The 15,390-nt window shown below is 37.9% G+C and overlaps 1 long non-coding RNA gene across 1 annotated transcript in view; it reads right to left on the bottom strand.

The window, feature by feature from the left end:
* The window catches only part of LOC116665017, a 471,111-nt gene that overhangs the window by 435,077 nt on the left and 20,644 nt on the right, over positions 1–15,390 (bottom strand). Inside the window, exon 2 of the long non-coding RNA XR_004321597.1 lies at positions 14,754–14,869. This is a non-coding gene — a long non-coding RNA (uncharacterized LOC116665017). The remainder of the gene's footprint in view (positions 1–14,753; positions 14,870–15,390) is intronic.

Here is a 15,390-nt window from a genome sequence, read left to right as displayed (position 1 = left end):
TCCTTGCCTTATACATATGCTAAATGCCTCACCTACCCCACATATATAAATTATACAAATTTATCCTTGTCTACCACCTAAAATGAGGTCATCTGAAAATGTATCTAGTGTTTGAGTTTGTTTTGGTCTCTACTGCAACTGTTTTCTGATTCAGATTGTCAATTCACTGGACCAGGGTTAATACATCTGAAAAGCAAGGTAAGTAGTTTTCAGTATCAAGAGAGTAAATAATGGATAAAGATAAGGCCAAGTCAGGAAGCAGCCTGCTCAGGACATGGAAGCAGCAACATGGGAACCAGGCTTACAGGTGTTTAAATCCTAAACCTGCCCTTTACTTGCGTGCGATATTCAAAAAATGAGCCTCGCTAAGCATCAGGGCATAATGAGATCATGTAATAAAACTGCTTAGTATAAGCACACTACAGAATAAATTTTAATAAATTAAATGGTCAATTCTCACATCAAAAAATAAATCTCTGTATCATATTTAGCATTTGTAACAAATAGATAAAAAATTCTCTATTCAAAAAACAGAGATTTTTGTAGCATCATTACTAATGACAGGTACACCGCCTCATGCAAACAGGTGTGGTAAAAGCTGATCAGGGATGCTAACAAGTCTTCCTCACATATGCATAGTCCTTCATAAAGCACAGTTACCTTCATTTCCTCATGTGATGCACTCAAGAAGCTCTGTGAGTTAGTTTATTATGTATCATCACCATCCTTTCCATACTGAAAATGAACAAACTGAGTTTAGAAGAGGCAAAGTAACAGGCTCAAATGACAGGTTTAGGATTAAAACACCGCCCAATGAAATGCAGATGAAGGGACCCATGTTCTTTCTTTCCATTAAGTCAACATGTTTCTCACCTTCCTAATTTTTGAGAGCGCCAGATGTGCAACCTGACATGAACCTGACATGAAAAAAATCATCAGTCAATTTTTTTTAAAGCTTCCTCAATCTCATCATGCTAACTGATTTCAACAGAATTCACCTCAAACAGAATTTCGAAAGGAGGGAGAAGAATTAATAGGAGGAAATCAAGGTATCTTTTGCCAGCCTATGACAAAACAGTTTAATGTAATAATTAAATATACTAATCGGTTCCTCTGTCAACCTCACTACCACATTTCCAGTTATTTTTTTAAGACTACTAAAATGGAGTTGTAGACATCTGTGTGAAGGATAGATTCTCAATTCACAATAGTATAATTAAGATGCAATAGGACTGAAAAGAAATGAGAACTAGACCCTTTAGCTAGTTGACAAGATGCAAAGTGGAAATACAATGACGCAGAACCAGCAAACCTGTTCTACCCCATTCATCCTCTCTTAGTTGATATCTATTCAGTCAGACTTTCTCGCACCATTTAAAGCTTTAATGGCGTGTACGGTTATATGTGACTCCTCTCCAGATTCTCAATCTGCAGCAATCATCTGCTAGCATCTCTAAATCCTCACAAGTCTAGCTTTTGTTTTCCACCTAATACATGGCCAGTCTCACACATTACAAAGGCCATAAATCCAATCACATTCTTTTAGAGAAATCAGGGGACCCGAGTCTAAGTTCTGACTTTGCGTGGACCAGATGCACATTCAGTGATGTGCTTTCTGCTACCATGTTTCCTCAGAGTAAAGGAATGAGGACACAGAAACTTTCACAAGTGGTGCTACTGAATGTTGCATTGGTACCTGCAGAGTATTGGTCTTGGCCATAATTAAGGTGTCTTGCTTAAATGTTCCTTATTTGATAAGCTCCATCCTTTTACTCCTACTTTTAATCTACCAGAAATGAACAAAAGATCAGAAGAGAGGTCACGACCGAAGGGAAAAGAAAAACAGGAATAAAAGAGAACATATGTCATGTTTGTATCTTGCCCAATAATAGGCAAACAATTTAAAAGAGCAAAACAATAAAATAAAATTATGAAGAAAGGGCAGAAAGTCCAAACAAATTTTTTTATAACACAGTAATGGTCAAAAGCAGTACTCAAAACAGCATGAGTATTTTACCTGTGTGTGTGGATGGACAGAGAGAGACAGAGAAAGAGAGAGAGAGAAAGAAACAGAGCCAAAACTAGAATGGAGTAAGGCAAAATAAAATGAGGATATTATGATTATAGGTAAACTTACTCAATCTCAAAGGCTGTTTATTGTCACAACTTACGCTAACTAAAATTAACGTTGCTCCTGCAGAAATGTTTTTAAAAATCTTTTTTCTTGAAGGGGAAGAACTACTATATAAGGAAATTTCTTGATGATTTAGATAATCATCCATAAAAACATTATCTTCCTGTGCTTATCATTATCAAAAGCCTGAGGACGAGTTAAAAGAACAAAGCTAAAAAAAACTTTCCATATTTGTTAAAACATAATTTATAATAAGTATAGTCTAGCTCCATAGACTGTTTTTCTGAAAAAAAAAGAAGTCATCTTGCTAGAAGATAAGAAACATCTTCCAGTGATGACTGGTGAGTCACGAACAAAAGGTTCTCAAAATTTCAACACATAAAGTTTAATCACTGGAAGGGAAAGAACACAAGCCTAACATAAGGAAACAAAATGCTGATGAAATGCCCACAGTTTTAAAATGCTGAGTGATTTGACCCTGGGATGATATAGAAAGCAGCTAGTACATTTACATGGCAGGTAATGAAAAACAAAAGTAAACAATTATTTGGAATCTTTCGGCAGATGCTTTAAAATCACTGCCTGTGTAATTACAAAAGAGAAATGTATCCTGAAAAAAAAAAAAAGAAAAAAAAAACTTTGAACTTCTGAGATGTATTTAAATCTGAGAAGAATGACTCACTCACTGGAGGTTCCTATCAAAAGTTTTTTAGTTTTGTTTTGTTTTTTGTTTTAATTTAATTGCCAAGGAGGATTACCAAAGAGAAAAAAAACTGCCAAACAATAATTCAGCTATTTCTCATCTTTTTACCTAATATACAATCTCCACTCAGTTCTATATGTCAAATGTTACCCTTCCTTTAAAATTCAACTCAAGTCCCACCTCTCTGATCAGACACACACACACACACACACACACACACACACACACACACACACACACACGTCTTTCCTCTAAACTTCTGTTGCTTTTACTGTCTTTATGCATGTAGAGTATTTCCTTGCACTATTAAGTAAAAGTGTGTAGGTGACCTATGACATACTGAAGCCTCTCTGTTAGTCCCAAGCAGCATCTTCTATATCTTTATATTTCCCTGGTCCCTTGTACAAAGTAGTAAGTAGTCTGAAGTAGTCTGCAGGAGAAGAAAATAGAGATGCTAGATCACCAGAATTTAAACAAAAATCTGAATATCTGAACTTGAGAAAGTCATTTAAACTCTGGAACTCAAAACAGAATATTAATGTTAGTTTTCCTAGCAAACTTAGCCCATGGTGGTGTTGTGAAGATAAATTAGGTAATATCTATGAATTGATTTATAAACTATTAAAAAAAAGGTATAGTTTATACTAGAATCTCTACATATTCTAATACTGTAGAGAAAAAGAAAAACAAAAACAAAAACAAAAACCTCTGGCTACAGAGCCAAATAGACATGCATTCTAATTCTGGCTTCTGCCCTGACTAGAGGAGTCCTCTTCCAACCATATCGTCATGTATAAAATTGTAACAATTCCTAGGTATATATCCAGAGGGAACCTTAATTCAAAAAGATACATGCACCCCCAATGTTCATAGCAGCACTATTTACAATAGCCAAGACATGGAAACAACCTAAATGTCCATTGACAGATGACTGGATAAAGAAGCTGTGGTATATTTATACAATGGAATACTACTCAGCCATTAAAAGAATAAAATAATGCCATTTGCAGCAACACGGATGGACCTGGAGATTGTCATTCTAAGTGAAGTAAGCCAGAAAGAGAAAGAAAAATACCCTATGATATCACTTATATGTGGAATCTAAAAAAAAGACAAACGAACTTATTTACAAAACAGAAACAGACTCACAGACATAGAAACAAACTTATGGTTACCAGGGAGGTGGGAAGGGATAAATTGGGAGTTCAAGATTTGTAGATACTACTAATACATATAAAATATATAAACAACAAGTTCATACTATATAGCACAGGGAACTCGATTCAATATCTTGTAATAACTTATGGTGAAAAATAATATGAAAATGAATATATGATATATGTATGTTCATATATGACTGAAGCATTATGCTGTACACCAGAAATTGACACACTGTAAACTGACTATACTTCAATTAAAATATATATATATTATATATATAAAAAGACAAAAAATTTGTGATAATAATACATATCTAGCAAGATACTGTGGGGATTAGCATCTCACAGAGTCTGGGAAACTATCAACAAATGGTAGATTTATCATCATTATTCAAATATAAAGTGTTATTATACTCATTATTATTATAGGTGCAGATAATTCAAAAAGAGATATGATGTAGAAAACTACAAATACAATCTAAAACACCACCAGAAGTTTAATAATGGGTCTTAATGCCACATTTGTTGCTCCTGGAACTGAAATACAGGCAAATAGGATCAATTCAATTAATTCTCAGAAACTGGCCTAGCAACTGATAAAAAGACATCAACTATGATTTTGTATTAGTTTTAGTTTACATAAATGTACCCAAGCTATCTGCCTATAAAACAGAAACACCTGTAGAATTTCATAAAGTGTTGACTCTTAGGTCCCATAACAGATACATTGAACCAATTATCAACTACAGTTATGTCAGAGTTGGTAGGAACTCAGAAATTTCTTGCCATTTCTGAGTCTAAAACTTTCTGAATAGGCTCCCTTTAAAGGCTTAATTAAATCCAAATTTAATGATAAGGTAACACCCATATTTTACCATGAGGACAGTATAAGAAAATATGTAATATGATTTTGAATACTGTAGAGGTGTAGTAAGGGTTGAATTAGAATAAAAAACTGCTAAAATGACTACATTATTATTATTATTACAAATTATTGTAATTTTTACTATTATTGCTATTATTATACAATATATGTGCATATGAGCTCCTCTCCAAGCATCAAAATGAATCTTTTCTTCCCATCTGCTACTTCAGGGAGTTGCTTCTTAACTTCATCCTACTACCCTGCCCCCACCATCTCCAGCTAAGAATTTAGAACTCAAAGCAATTATTTGTGAAAATTATAAAAAAACTTTTATCCAAGTTATTTAATCTCAGAAAAAGAGTAAGTGTGCCACTTGTTTTATCTAAAATAACTGTGGCACTGCCTGGAAAATTAATCTGGGCATGTCATTCTTGAGAATTTTAAGGAAAGATGTATGTCAAAAATGTAAGGTGACACCAAAGGTTGATACCATGATAGCTAGATCTTTAAACTGACCCTTAAAGCCTGGAAAGTGATTTACAGATTCATGGTTATTTTGATGTGGCCTAATAGTAAATTCTATCCAATGTCCGTACACAACACGAACACAGAACATTTAAGATACTCTGAACAATCTTCACTTACTGAAGTAAGATCTTGACTAACGACAAGGGGTAAGAGGATATTGTTGACAATATTAATCAAATGCTAGCTCCTTTTCTGTATTTTTATACAGAGTACTCCAAGTTCTGCTTGATACTTTAAAAATAGACAGTGGCCATATGGATTTTAGGTAAAGAAGATCAAATTATTCTCCTCTTTCATCTTAAGTGGCCCCTTCTACAAAGCCACTCTTCCTGGTTCATGTCTTAGTCCTACACCCTCTAAAATACAGTTATTACTCATGAAAATATTGTTTACTAATGTATTTTAATAGTTGAAGTTTAATTTATTCATTTTTGAAGTCCACAATTATTATTTTGTTGAAGATCTGCATTTTTAGTAATTTCCTTTCTTCAACTTAAACTTGGAATCCTATTAACGCAAGGAGATAGGCAATTTCTGTTGAAAGGACAAAAGTCACATCAAGCAACTCACTCATTTCACAACATGACCATGAACATTTGTGTAATATAAAACTTTCCAGCTCCCTGTCTCAAAGAGGCACTTTGAAAAGGAACTAATAAATTATTTTAAAGAGTTTTTAACGTAATGTGCTACACATATGCTTCATAAAAATGAACCAAAAAATGCTGGAATTCCTTCAAGTTAAAATGATATAATACACAATCCACAATGTACACAACTAAACTTTTCTACTTAATAAAGATAATGGGTACTCGGGAAAGTTTTTTAAAATATGCAAGAAAATCTATCTTTTTTATGACTTTTCTCATTATGAACAGTATAGGTAAATAAAGCTTCGTTGATAATTCTGTACTTTAATCTCAAAAACAGAGAAAGAAAAGGAATGAGAAAAACAAATATCACTTTGACCACTTTTAATCTTCCCCAATTTCATGTTCTCATGTCCATGATAATTTTTAAACTAAGGGATCGTAGTGAATGGACATCTCCTACCATTCCAAAAAACAGTGCCTTGAGACAGCAGTCTGTCTCCACATTCAGATAAGGTGGCATTCAGGCTTTCTGGGTCCCATTATAATTCTGGATCCAACAGCTGTATCCAGAGCTTTCAGAAATTCCTAAATTTCCCCTCTGGAATTTTCCATTAGCCAGCCAGCCTCTTTACTTGAGTTAGTGGTAGAAATAACTTGAGAAATGCATCATGTGTTTTAGTTCTATGATGTGTGGAAGAAAAACACAAGAAGAAAAATTCTTGAGTCATCTTCTGTCCTTAGAGCACATCTTCAGTTAGCTTTGAGGTTCTGTCAGTCCCCTGAAATTGCTCTCAAATTCGTTCCTTTTATTTACTTTCCAATCTATTTTGACCTGGATTTGCAAAAATTAAACTGTAAATCTTCCTGTCTCTCCTTCCTTCAAGCTACCTTGCACACTATCTCAGGAATTATCAGCCTGATGCCCTGGTCCATGAACGGCAGAGGACAAGGGGTGGCACATGGGCTATCATTCTCTCCCAAACAGAAGGACAAACTTAGAGGATCACCCTTGGAAACAGAAAGAAACAGAAAATCAAAAGATAACAGATGGCCATTTTTATCATAACTCACCCTAGGAGATGTTTCTTTAAATATTTTGCGATTAAACCAGATTGCCTCCCAATTATCCATCGAAAGCACAAGGTACATTCTCAGAATGAAGTAACCAGAAGAGAGTGATTTAAGTAAGCCAAACAAAAAAAGCAACCAACTCTGTTACTTCCGTTCTATTATAATCTGACTGAAGACAGATTTATATTTTTAGCCCATAGCTCTCTTCTCAGCCTCAGACCTACATATCCATCTGCCAACTTGACATCTATACTTGGACATCTTTCCAGCATCCCAAATTCAACGCGGACAAATACTAACTTGTGAAAATCCCCCTTCAAACATTCTCCAAAGATTGACATGTCTACATTTTAGTATATGCTCCCTCTCTCCTCCCACCTGAATTATCTGGGATGATTGCATCTCCTCTTTGCCCCTCATCCAAGTCTTCCTGATTCTATTCCCACAAAATCTCCAGATCTAAACCACTTTCCTGCAGCATGACTGCCACAATCCCAGGCCAACACACCGCCTTTTCTAAACTGAACTCTGTCAACCACCTCATTACTACCTCTCTATCTCCATTCTTGCCCTTCTGGTCCACTCTCCACAGAGCAGACGAGTGAAAATTTTAAAGCATAAATCATATCTCTGACCTGCTCAAACCAATTCTCAGTGAACTGAGAACAAAATCAAAGTTCTTAGAGCACTTTCCAACCTCCTGCTTCATCTGGCTGCTCTGTTTCTCTCCAGACTCAGGTCAGGTCTGGGTTTTCAGATAAACAGTATTTCTCAGACTCAAAAATTATCCACTGCGTATACGAAATGTGACTCTAACTGGGTGCCCTACATTTTATCTCACAATCTCAGTTGTGCCATTCTCTGATTGCTCAGGACATGTCAGCAACAGTAATCTTCCAAAATTTTCCTTCTGAGCTGTAATGCCTACTATTACTATTAACAGAACAGTTCCGTTGTCCAGCCTTCACCCGACAAACTATTACTCTTCTTCCCAGATTTACCTTAAATGCCACATTGTAAGAGAGTCATCTAATACACCAGTCTAAGTGAGGTTACATAATTAAATTCTCACAACACCTTATATGTTTTTTCTTCTTGCTCCTATCATAGTCCGTATAATTATTTATGTGAATATGAATATGTCAATATGTGTTTGATTTACCATCATGTCCCCCATGCTGGCAGAAAATCATGGACAGAGCAGAGCCTCAATATGTATTCTTGAAAAGCAGAAAGGGAGGGAGGGAGGGAGGGAAGGAGGAGGGAAGGATGGAAGGAATTTTCATCTAAAGCAACCCCTTTATTTGACATCCACAATGTCTATGCAAACTTCTGTTCTGTAGTTCAGTTTCTTGAAAGCATTCACCCTCTTGGACCAATGCAACTGACCTTAACCATAAAATATTGTTCAGTCATTCTTAACAAATCTATTGATCATGAGAAATGAAGATATTGGCACACTGGCTTAGAATTCAGTTTTTATGATTAAATTCCATGGGATGTGGTCATTTTATTACAGGGTCTGAACTACTTCCTGGTCCCTTACACTTCCCCTCTTCACTTGATTTCTAAATGCAGGTTCTGCCTGGTCTATAGTTCTCTGATTCTAACCCAACACAAAATAAATATAATCAGTTATAGCACCAGATACAAGGACCAACTTTTATTCACCATTCACTTCAATGGCTAGTTTGACAGTAATCTGATAAATGATCTTCAGTTTCATTAGAGAGTTGTGTTCATCGGACAGCAGAAAGTCTATGTGTTTTGGAATCGGAAACTTGTACCTCTAGTCACAGCAGCTCAGTGAACTTGGAAGAGATTCTGCAACCCTCTGAATGCCAATCTTCTCACCTTTACAGTAAGCATAAACTATTTACTTAATGGTACTATTATGTTAATTACACGAGGTTGCTTTCCTCTGCTTAAGACCATTGATCTAAAAATCCCAAGTCCAGGGCTCTATATGATCTTGATACAGCTGAACTCACCAGCCTCATTCAATGCTGTCCTCCCCTTACTGTGTCAAGAATGTAAATTCCAATACTTGCAGTGGCCAAGTATTGGAATCGCAAGGAATGCAAAGAATGAATCCGATGGGATGTAATGGAAAACAGGAAGTGGTGGCAATGCTGAGGGAGTGGATAACACAGGTCCTACAGAAAGACCCCAGCCTCCACGGCCCAGGCAGTTGTTGCCATGTGAGAACGTAAACCCAGTATTTTGAGATGATCCAGTTTTTTTTAACAGAGGCACGAAGTTGGAATTTTTAGATGACAACTTTTAATTTCAAAATGTTAGTTACTGGTTGAAATAATTTTAGAACTTGGCAAAATTACCAATCAAGTGTCATGGCTGGTAAAGGCATGACTTGATGTGCCTTCTCTTCTGCACTCACATGGCAAGAACAGAGATAACTCGGATATAAAAAGGGGGGAAAGATACAAATAGGATAAAGAAAAAATAAACAGTATCATCTCTGAGGAACATAAATGGAACACAAGAAAACAAGATGGCAAAACGTGTTTCTTCATGTACGAAGTCTAGCTTTAACTTACTCTACACAGTTCATTCTGTAGGTCCCAATGTAAAAACACATGTTCAGAGAAGCAGCTAAGTTTATATACCCATCCCAGCCACTGATTCTCCGCCACTTGGCCCCAGGACTCCGTCACTGCGAGGAAGCTAACGCAAACATTCCTTCGCAGTGTTTAAGGGCTCAGAGCACAGAGGCAGGCCTGTCATGATGGGAGCATCCCATGTTCCCCCACCCAGTCTTGGGAGGCAGAGGGTGTGGGGCTAACTTCAGTGGAGTCAACAACAAACCCACCTTCCTGAGCACTGTGAAAAGTCAATCAGGATCCTGAGGAAATTTGGTTATGTTGCTATTCCTTCGCTTTCTTGTTTATTTTATATCCACTGTTCAGAAATAGATTGACTGCCTAAACTTCAGGGCTTCCTTTCAGAAAGGAAGTATTGAGGCTGTTAGAAAACAAATCTCATGCTGACTCACTAGCTCGAGCACAGAGCTGGCTGCAGCCAAGGACCCTGTCCGTCCAAACTGCCAGCCTGTGGTGAACTCCTCGGACAGCTCTGTCGTAGACACACCCTGGCGCTTTCTCCAGAGTCATGTCTCCTTCATGTTTGTATATTTTAGCAAATGAAACAACCAGTATATTGGAATAAGTGTTTTTCTTTTTTAAAAGGAAAACTAGGTAAGATAAATTGTTCATGGTGAAAATGGTAGAAAGCAAAAAGCTTCAACTGACTCCAAGTGGCATCTCTCAGACACAGTCAGTCAGAGTCTTCAATAGCTCAAGGGACTTGGAGTCAATAAATTTAACAAGCTGCAACCAGAGTCCAAGTTTCAGGGCAGTATGTAAATGAAAGTTCAGGAAGCTGACTTCTCAACCCTAGGACAGAGTTAATAGAGGGGAAACGAAAAAATGTGTAAGGAGGATTTGACAGAGAAAGCTTCTCACTGTTTTTTGTTTCTTTCCTATTTCACTTAAGGGCAAATAACTACAGAATCCTCGTTTTTTAGAGATAAACCAAGCTGGAAGTGTTAAAAAAATCTTTATATATGAAAACGATATTTCTGTGGACAAGAGTTTGAACATTTCACAATACAGATAAAGATTTTTAGAAAAGTGATTCTAGATGTGGAAACACTAACTACAATGAAATTTATAATGTAGACTAACCATTTAGCTTACAGATTAATATAAGTTACGTGAACAGTGAAGTCCCCAGATAGCACCAGCAACGTCTATTCATCACACGAAGCCAAGTTTGTGAGACTTACTGCAGAAAAGAGAGACCGTCACTTTGACAATGTCGGTGGTGTCTCAAATGAGGAAATTAGAGGGGATGTCCACTGGGCTTGGACCAGGAGATCTTAAGGCAAATCTTGCGAGGCAGAGAATAGTTGAGATTGGGGGAAGTTTATAATACAAGGGCATTGGATTATAGGGTACAGCAAAGCTAAGGTCTTGAAACAAGGCTCAATGATCAAACTGCTTTTTACATTGGTTCACAATCTTATCGTCCAGGAGAAAGTACTCCCTGGAGCAAGTGTCTAAGTTATTTTTCCCTAGCCCCAGTATTATTTTGCACAGATGATGGAAAATATGTTTGGTCCCAGAATTTTTTAGCACAAAGACACAAAATTATATTGGCTGCAGTTTTCACTCCCTGAAATGTGTCTGCTTCATTTCTATAAAATTCCTGTAGTAGGAATCAGACTACGGTAACCAAAGGTGTCTCTAACTTTTCCACCACCTTGATTAAACGCCTCAGACACCCCTAGAAAGCAGCCCCACTCCTCATCTGGCGTTCTTCTTGCTGCGCCTTCAGGCATCTTATTCCATACCTAGTCAACCAAGTAGAGTACTAAGAAAGAAAACTACTTGATTGAAGTAAGGAATTTCTGTATTACAAATTATATGAAGGTCAGATATATCTTACGGTTAGAATCTGACTCCACCGAGTTTAGCAGAGTAACGTGGTTTCTTTGTTGAGAATTGAAATTCGCAACCGAATGGAAACTTGGACAGTCCCTAACTCATACTCCTTTATCTCAAATGTGAGGAAAGAAGTAGGAGGAAACACTGACTTCTGTCTAAAGTCGTGTGACTGCCCAGATTCTTTTAGATGCCATATTTTAGGAGGCATCTAAAAGCTCTCTCGAATCTGAAAGTTCATTTCCCATGCTCTCACTCTGCCTCAGGTGTTTCTTTCTCTTCCAAACACCCATGTCTCTGAAGAAAGAACTGAGACAGGAGGGAAGGGGGCAGGAGATAGCCATTCAAAGAATAACACAGCAATTAACACCAGAATGGCAAAAGATTCAACCCCCAGGAGGCCTTGAGGCTCAAGATGGTGGGAGACTTGACTTCTAGTAGAGCTTGAGCCTCATCATACCCCACTGTAATGTATTAGCGTGGTGAGTAACACGCCCACAGGCGCCATGGCAGTCCCAAGGCCAGCCACCAAAGGTCAAAGAGTGGGAAATGGCCAACTTCCTGGGAATCCCAGCCCCTTCCCCAGACTAGTTAGACTGGTCCTTCCTTTATATTAACATATAAAGCTACCGAGCCCAGGAAAACTGGCAACATCATGCCTCATGGTCCCCTCTCTCCACACCCTCATCTTCGGAGACGGCCCCCATTCTGTCTATGCAGTGTGTACCTACTTTTACTTTAACCTGAGCACCCAACCCCCACACCTCATGGTCTTTCTCTTGCCTTTTAAAACAGTCTACATTCTACGTAGTATGTATTTCTCTAAATAAATCTACTTTTACTCAACTGTGGCTCGCTCTTGAATTCTTCCCTGCATGAAGCGAAGGACCCACACTTGGCGGGTCGCATCCCAGGGGCTCAACAGCCATCCTCTCGCCCCACATCCATTTTTCCTGTATGTCTCTACTTGCTAGCTTTATACCCCAACAGAATTATTCTTTCCAGCAACCTCTGATAGCATCAGATTTCACACCCTTTTCCCCTGGGTCCTATCCCTCAAAATCTCATGAATGAACCTCTACCCAGGCATCCCTCCAAGGGAAGCATCTTCCACTCTTAATTGGAAATGATTAAGCCCCTGCTTAAGCTATTGGCTCACCCTTAGGATTCAGATATATCACAGCATGGCTAAGCACAGGCAGGATGCCGTGCCTGGCGTCTACCTGCTTGAGGGGCTGAAGATAATTCTGGAGAACACCACATCCTGAAAATAAAAGTGAAGCATCGTGTATGGCCCAACAACAAGACTGTAGTTAAGAAAGAAAGAAAGAGAGAGAAAGAGAGAAAGAGAGAGAAAAGAAGAAAGAAAGGAAGAAAGAAAGAAAGGAAGAAAGGAAGAAAGAAAGGAAGAAAGGAAGGAAGGAAGGAAGGAAGGAAGGAAGGAAGGAAGGAAGGAAGGAAGAAGAAAGAAAGAAAGAAAGAAAGAAAGAAAGAAAGAAAGAAAGAAAGAAAGAAGAGAGAGAGAAAACTATGATCACATTTAGATTTGTTCCAGCCAAGATCACCATAGACACATTTGAAATCTAGGGAGAATAAAAGCTAAAATAACTGTTTTTAAGTCCTAAATACCTAAGTAACCACGAGGCTAAGAGGAACATACAGGCAGGGTGATGAAAGATCTTTGCACATCAGTACTGCAACTTGTAAGTGGCGCTGACAAGAAGAAGATACAGTGCTGACGGCTTTGGGAGAGGACCTGGCACACACCACCGGTGCCAGCACTCACGTTGGGCATCGACAGTAGAGACAACAGGAAACCTCATGAGCATGCGTCACCAATAGGATCTCTAAGAGCTGAGGATGACACAGCATAATAACCAGGAGAACTTGGCTCACACACACACATAAAGCTTATGGAGTCAGACCTTAGGAGCCCTGGAGACTCCACAAGGAGCAAGTTAGACCACACCGAGAAAAGGGCTATTGGTTACTTTTCCCTGGGGCTCTGCGCCTGGGAAAAAATAAGTTACAGTCTGACTTCTTTCTCTTTGTTCTAACTCAAATCCAAATCAATGTTTTTAAACTTTACAACTCATTTATTCAGCAATTTCTTTGTCCTGTTTTCTGTTTTCATTCCATTTTATCCGATCAATCACAAAGTTAACATTTACAGAATTAATGTTTAAAATATATTTAAACTGAACTATTATGCTATACATTAGAAATTGACACAACATTGTAAACTGACTATACTTCAATTTTATCTATATCTATATCTATATCTATATCTATATTTAAAATACCTCTGGGCTGATACAAAGAAACCAAAGAGGACATGTAATTATGATACGTGTTAATTATGTGGACTTTTCATTCACTAAATAATCTATCATTTGTTAATGTGCTCTGCTTCTCCTAAAATACCTGCTCAATTTCACAGATATTTAGTGTGTAATAGAATTCATATTTTATGGTAAGACAAGAAAAATTCAAACAGAAAAAAATTCTTCTCTGCCCTTTGGTCTCCTTTCTCCCTCCACTGTACGTTGTGTATCTGCGTTACGCTTCGACCGAAACTTCCATCGGCAGAAATACCTGCTCAACCATAAAAAACAGCATTCTCCTGGCATCAACAAGATAATTCCTTGAAAGATAGCATTCCTTCTTGATCTTGTAAGGGGTCAAGATGATGCTTAGGCTAGGATTATGTAAACTGTCAATAATACATCTTTAAAATGCAGCCCTCTGTCTCAAAACTCATATAACTCTGCCTTGACTTCTAACAGATGGAATAGTTCTGAGAGCTTTCTGAAGGGCTTTTCCCAGGTTATAATCCTCAATTTGGCTGGAATTAAATTTCCCATTTCTCTCTTAGATTGACTGATCAATTTTTTGTCGACAAGTGTAGAACTCGGTTCTATACTCAAATGCCTGTTTCGACAAATTTGTGGGAAAAATACACAGAAGTTTCTTTAACAAGATGACTCAGGACCCTCATCTTACTCTGTGTACCAATCCTAAATTATTTATTATGTCACAAACTCCGTCCACCCTCCATCAATTCTCTTCCTTGGAAAGCCCATCTCAAACTCCTTGAGCATAGACCCTAAAGGTGTACACATATTCTTCCTTGATGTCTCCCCTCTGAGAAACTAAGACTGCTGAGGTAGTATTCTTGCTCACTGCAGTACATCTAAGAAATTTAGCATGTAAACGTAACACTTAAACGTACTCACTTAAGGAGTCAGCAGTAACCATCTTAGACGTGCCCCTGTGATCCAGCTGAGAGTCACCACCGCTGCTCACTGCAGCTCCAGGCCTTTGATTTGGAAACAGCAAGCTCCCCTTCCACCTGTGAAGGAAATGTAAGCCTGGTGTCAAATCTGAGCTCTTGTTTGTTTTCTTTGCATCCTCAAATTCTGAGTTTATCTCTTAGAAATGAGGAACCCTGTATAGAAATCCTTTAGTTATCTACTCAAGTTTTAAAATATGTTTTCTTGGTAGAAATCTGCTTAGCTTTTGACAACACTATTGACTGTCTTTATCTGTCCTCATCATCTTTTATAGTAAACCTAGGTGGGGAAGTTCATAGGGAGGAGAATAGGTAAGTCCATCTCTCAGTCAGACCCCAAAGGTTCACAAGGTCAGAAGGGCTCATCGCACTAATGTCCTTATAGGACAAACATTGCCTTGGGTCGCCTACCAATATCTTACAAAAACCTTCCTCCACCTTGTCCTGTTTTGTTCATGAGAGCATGGTTCTGAAAGAGCTCTCTTCTTGGAACAGTCCATCTACAAAGAAATGCCCATTCATTAGTCTCCGATTGGAGAGAGCCAACTATTAATTTGGAGGCTAAGACACAAAGTGCAACG

Source organism: Camelus ferus, chromosome 1 (assembly GCF_009834535.1).
Source record: "Camelus ferus isolate YT-003-E chromosome 1, BCGSAC_Cfer_1.0, whole genome shotgun sequence".
NCBI classification, from domain to species: Eukaryota; Metazoa; Chordata; class Mammalia; order Artiodactyla; family Camelidae; genus Camelus; species Camelus ferus.
Note: the sequence above shows the minus strand (reverse complement) of the source record. Positions and strands in the feature narration are given on the sequence as shown.